General features: G+C 22.9%; 1 pseudogene; it reads right to left on the bottom strand.

The window, feature by feature from the left end:
* Positions 1-7,500, bottom strand: part of LOC125040431 — a 21,285-nt pseudogene that overhangs the window by 13,173 nt on the left and 612 nt on the right.

Genomic DNA, 7,500 nt, shown 5'->3' with positions numbered 1-7,500 from the left:
CTGGTTTTAGGGCATCGTCGGTATCTTTGATTTTATGAATACGTTTATTGTGTTGTTATTATTATTATTATTGTTAAGAGGGTTGTTGATGTTGTTGATTATCCTATTCCTTCTGTTTGTGTTATCCTCATTATCATTAATATTACCTTTTCTACTGTTCTTATTTATTATTGTACTGCGCTACCTTCGGCAGTACATATACTAAAATTGGAACGATATTACTATTATTATTATTGTTGTTGTTGTTGCTGTTGTTGTTGTTGTTGTTGTTGTTGTTGCTGTTGCAGCTGCTGCTACTGCTGTTGTGCGTGTTATTCTTACTCATATTCTTATTATTATAATTATCATAATTATTTTTATTCTTCTTTTTCTTATTATTATCATTATCATTATCGTCATCATAATCATTATCATTATCATTGTTATGATTATCATCATTTATATTATTATTATCATTATAATCATTATTATTGTCACTATTATTATCACTATTATCATTATCATTATTACCATTATCATTACCATTACTATTATTATCATTATAATTATCCTTATTATTACTATTATTATTACCGTGATTATTAGTATTCTCTATCATTATCATTATTATTTTTACTATTCTGATAAAACATCATTATCAACATTCTTAATATTGTTGTAATTCATATCATTATTATCATTATAATCATTGATATGATTATTATAATATCATATTGTTATTAGTGTTGTTGTTATTATTACCATTATGATTATTATATTTTTACTATTATTGGCAGTAGTAGTTGTAATGTTGATATTACTGTCTTTACCATCATTATTATTTTCTATCATCATTATAATTCTCATTAATAAGATTATTTTCATCAATATCATAGTTATCATAATTACTATCATTGTTATCATTATTATTATTATCATTATTTTATTAGTATTGTTTTTCTTATCGTTATCATAATTGCTATTATGATTTTCTTTTTCATTTTTATTATTATTAGCATTATAATTACCATTGTCATTATTATTACCTTTATTATCATTGTTATTAGTATCATTATCATCATAATTACTATTACCATTATTTATATTATCATTAATATTATTGTTGTTATTATTATGATTGTAATTATTATTATTGCTATTATTATTATTATTATAATTTTCCTTGTCTTTCTTATTATGTTTATTAGAATTATTTCATCAATACCTACTTTATTATCATTACTATTATCACTATTGTTATTTTCATTGTTGTTATCATTGCCATTGTTATTGCTATTATTATTGTTATTATAATAATAATAATAATAATAATAATAATAATTATTATTATTATTATTATTATTATTATTATTATTATTATTATTATTATTATTATCATTATTACTATTATTATTATGATTTTCATTATTATGATCATTAATATTATCCTTATTATCATCATAATTATTCTTATCATTACTATTATTATTATTATCGTTATTATTACCATTATTATTATTATTATCATTATTATTATTACATTATTATTATTGTTATTATTATTATTACCATTATCATTATTACTGTTGTTATTATCATTATTACTATTATTATTATTATTATTTTTATGATTATTATTATTATAACTATCATTATTATTATCATTATCATTATTATTATTAATATCATTATTATGAATGTGGTTGTTGTTGTTGTTATTATCATTATCATTATTATCATTGTTATTATCATGAGTATTATTATTCGCATTATCATCATTACCATTATAACCGTTTTGATTAATCATTATTACAATTATCATTATTATTATCATTATTATAATTATTATTGTTGTTGTTATTATCTTTATTAATATCATTTCTTTAATTATTATTATTATTATCATCATTATTATTATTATCCTTATATTTATAATTATTGTTGTTGTTTTATTGTTGTTATTGTTGTTATTGTTGTTATAACAGTTAATATTAATGATAATAATAATGATGATGATAATAACAATAATAATAATAATGATAATAATAATAGTAATATTTATAATAATAATAATAATAATAATAATAATAATAATAATAATAATAATAATAATAATGATAATAATAATGATAACAACAACAACAACAACAATAATAATAACAATAACAACGACAACAACAATAATAATAATAATGATAATAATGGTAATTATAATAATGGTAGTGATAATATTATTTTCATTGTTATTATTATTCTCGTTAGTTTTACTAATATTATTATCACTGTTACTATCAATATTTGTATTTCCATTATCAATATAACAGTTATTATTATTTTTACTTTATTATATATTATTATATATATTATTTATTTATCATTATTGTTATTATTATCATTATTACTTTTATTTTATTTTATTATACATTATTTATTAATTTGTTTATTATTATTATTATAATAATTATTATTATCATTATTATTATTATTACTATTATTATTATTATTATTATTATTATTATTATTATTATTATCATTATCATTATCGTCATTATTACTCTCATTATTATTAGCATTATTATTCGTAGTGGTAGCAGTAGCAGTAGTGTCATTATTATTATCATTAATAGTAGTAGTAGTATTCCTATTATTATCATTATTATCATTATCATTATTATTATCATTACCATTATTGATATCATTATTATTACTATTATTTTTTTATTGTTATTATTATTACTGTTATTATTATTATTATTATTATTATCATTATTATTTTTATTACTATTACTATCATCACAATTATCAGTATTATCATAATTATCATTACTACTACTACTACTACTGTTATTATGATAGTTATTAATATTATCGTCCTTATTATTATTATTATCATTACTATCATTATTTTAGTAAGTCTTGTCATTATTATTTTTACTATTATTACTATTTTTTACTATTATTATTATTATTGTTATTATTATTATTATCATTATTATTATTATCATTATCATTATTATTATTATCATTATTATTATTATTGTTATTATTATTAATATTATTATTATTATTATTATTATTATCATTATTATTATTTGTATTATCATTATCATTATTATTATTTGTATTATTATTATCATTATTATTTTTTTGTTGTTATTATCATTATTACTATTACTATTATTACCATTATTTAAAAAAAAAAAATTATCATTGTTTTTATCTATTTTCATTATCTTAATTAATGAAGATGATAACTACTGTTTTGATGTAAATACTATTTGTCATTATTATTGTCACAATTATCATTGTTATCGTTATTATTTTTATCAATATTATAGTTATTGTCATCATCTTTATTAAGATTATTATTTTCATTAGAAATATTGATGTCATAACCATCATTATTATCATCAATATTTTTAACATTATTTTCATCATTATTATGAATAGAATTAATTTTATCGTCATTATTCACATTGTCATTACTACCAACATTATTATTTTTTTATTATTATTGTTATCATTATTACTATTATTATTGTTATGTTCATTGTTGATGTTGTTGCTGTTATTATTATTATCATTAACAATATTATCATGATCATTATCATCATTATTTTCCTTAGTACTGTTATTCTTACTATTTTCATTGTTATTATTATCATTATTATAATTATTATCATCATTATCGTTACTCTCGTAATCAGTATTATTAGTGACATCATTATTATTATTTTGCTCCTTTTATTGTCCTTGTTTCCATTGCTATCACCATCATTATTATAATTTTCATCATAAGTATTAGTATTATCCATAGTAACAGTATCATTATCAATATTATTTTCAGTATTGGTATCTTTATCATTACCATTATCACCATTAATGTTACTTTTATTGTTGTTTATATTATCATTATTATTGATGATAATATTATTATTGTAATATTATCATTATTATTATTTTCGTAAATATTCTTGTCATCATTATATTTATTATCACTATTATCATTATTACTATCATTATCAGTACTATTATAATTTTCCTTGTTTTATTAATATTGATATCATTATCATCCTTAGTTTTACTGTTGCTATATTTTATGAATTTCGTTATTACTATCATCATTATATTCTAGTCATTATCACGGTTGTAATTATTCATCTTATCATTTCTATCATTATAATCATTATTATAATCTCTATTTCCATCATTGTTATTTCCAAAATTATCGTTTTAACTAGTCTTTGTTTTTTAAATCTAAGTTGAATCAGTAAGAATGATTCTGATCAAATGTTATACCGTGTGTTAGTACTTTTATCAATCCTACTTATTCCCCCTTTCTCTGTGGTAAATATGATGACATTAACGATGACAGTTACAGAAATGATAATCAATGTTTCAGTGTTATTATTGTCTCTACAATATCTGCTGCCAGAATTTTCCTTCTCTTTCTCTTCATATTTGTCTATTTATACATTTGTCTGTCCATCTCCACTCCTCTGTCTCTCTCTATCTCTTAACATCTCTCTCTCTCTCTCTCTCTCTCTCTCTCTCTCTCTCTCTCTCTCTCTCTCTCTCTCTCTCTCTCTCTCTCTCTCTCTCTCTCTGCCCTCTCCTCTTCGTTCCCTCCTTCCTTCCGTACCCCACCCTCCCTCCCTTCTCATCTGCCTCCCGTCCCTCTACCCCACCCCCCATCCCTCCCTCCTCATCTGCCTCACTTCCTTTCACCCCCAACCCCCCCATCACTCCCTTCTCATCTGCTTCCCTTCCCTCCACCCCCCCACTCCTCCAAACTCCCTACCCCCTCTTACCCCCATCCCGGTATCTCTCCCCCGTCAGCGACCCCGCGTATAAACTCTCAACGTGACACCCAGGCCGCGTAGTATGGCCGGCCGCCTCTGCCTTTCGAGACCCGGCCATCTGTCTTGGATTAATGGCCGAAGGTATTTTAGCTGTGAAGATTTGCGGGACTGTTTTATGAGCAGTGCATTAGAGGGAGGGCTAGACCTGAGGGCAAGGGGTGGTACGGGAGGGTGAGGGGAAGGGTAGAGGGCATGGACAGGTGAATGAAGGGAAGGGGGGCAGGGCAGGGTTGGGGGATAGCAGGTAAGGGGTGGGTACGAGGGTCAGGTGAATGAGGGAGACCAGCGCATTTCTCATTTTTCTTCGCGGGGAAACACGTCCATTTCCTTTGCAGTTTATGTGTTGTGCGATTGGGATTTACTCGGGCGTGGAACAATTACGAGCGATTGTTCTGTTTTTCTCTCTTTCATCTTGATGCTAAAGGATGGAAAATAACTCCAAAGAAAGCGAAGAAATGTACTTTTAGATGCAATGTATAGTAATCCGTGTATACATGCTCCCTTGTATATATGCCATACACATAATGTATATACGTATATGCACTTACACAAACATATACCTTTAGATCGACACCATTACGTCATACATCATGCTTGATCATTATTATTATCATTATTATCACTATTATTGCTATTGTTATTGGTATTTTTCTTATCATTACTACCATTACCATTATTGTTATCATTATCAGCGTTATTATTATTATTTGTATTATTATTATTATTATTATTATTATTATTATTATTATTATTATTATTATTATTATTATTATTATCATCATCATTACCATTAATATTATATTATTATTATTGTTATTATTATTATTATCATAATCATCATCATTATTTTCAATGTCACTATTATCGTTTCTTTTATCATTATCCTTATTATGGGTCTTCTTATTAGTATTATCATTCTTCTTCTTCATCGTCTTATTTTTATTATTATTATTATAATCATTATTATAATTATTATCATTATTATTATCATCATTATTATTGCTATTGTTGTTATTATTATTATTATTATTATTGTTATTACTGTCATTCTTATCTTTACTAATATTAATGTTATTACTATCATCATTATTCTTTTGGTATTACTATTTCTTATTTTCTTATTATCATTTATTATTATTATTATTATTATTATTATTATTATTATTATTATTATTATTATTATTATTATTATTATCATTATTTATTATTATTACTATTATTTTTTTTATTATTATTACTATTATCATTATTATTATCATTATTCTTCTTATCAGCATTCTTATAATCATTATCATCATTAATGTTATCATTATTATTATTATTACAATTTATCTTTATTATTATTAACATCATTATTACTATTATTATAGTTGAAGTTGTTGTTGTTTCAGTTTCAGTGTTCATCATCATTAATTCTCCTGTTATTATTATAATTTTTATCACTATTACTATCATTGTTATTATTATGATTTGCATTATTATTATTATTATTATTATTATTATTATTATTATTATTATTATTATTATCATTATTATTATTATTATTATTATTATCATCATCATCAGCTTCATCTTCATCATCATCATCATCATCATTATCATTATCCTTATTATTGTCCTTATTACTTTCACTACTTTAGTATTATTATCATAATTATTATTATTGTTATTACTAGTAATAATAGTATTAGCATTAGTATTAATATATTCTTCTTATTATTATTATCGATATCATTATTATTATCATTATTATTAGCATTAGTATTAATATTAGTATTATTATCATTATTATTATCGTTGTGATCATTATCATAATCCTTATTATTGCTATTATTTTCATTATCATTGTCATTAGTAGTAGTAGTAGTAGCAGAAGTAGTAGAAATAGTACTACTAGTAATATATATATATATATATATATATATATATATATATATATTTATATATATATATATATATATATATATATATATATATATATATATATATATATATATATATATAGCGAACTGCTTTGTAGTTCAGTCTATGCATGGTCAAAGGCTATGGAAGTCCATCCTATACAAAGGAATCCACTGCCTTGTGGTATTTTTAAGATGAAAAAGCTTCGGGAGTCAACCTCGAGGAAAAATCCAGAGCCGGAGTCCCGAAGGCAGTTCGTCGTCGCTTGTGACCTCATCCTGGCAATTCCTGTGACGCCGCTAGTGCCAAAATGCATCGCTTTATACCGTTTCCTTGGGTCCATCAGCTGCGTGAAGAGACGGAGGAGCGTGCTACATGGGCAACAGCTTGCTCCTCAGATTCTTTCGCCCAGGCGTTTACTCTACTTATACGGAGTGGGTAGACCATAATGCCATAGTCGACATCGACTGAAGGTGGCCGTCGATATATGTATGTTTGTGTGTGTGTGTGTGTGTGTGTGATATATATATATATATATATATATATATATATATATATATATATATATATATATATATATATATGTATATATATATATACCTACATTTTTATATACTTAAATGTATATATATATATATATATATATATATATATATATATATATATATATATATGTATATATATATATATATATATATATATATATATATATATATGTATACATACCTACATATATATATACTTATATGTATACATA

Source organism: Penaeus chinensis, chromosome 29, assembly GCF_019202785.1.
Source record: "Penaeus chinensis breed Huanghai No. 1 chromosome 29, ASM1920278v2, whole genome shotgun sequence".
Lineage (NCBI taxonomy): Eukaryota > Metazoa > Arthropoda > Malacostraca > Decapoda > Penaeidae > Penaeus > Penaeus chinensis.
This window is presented reverse-complemented; position numbering and strand designations above follow the sequence as displayed.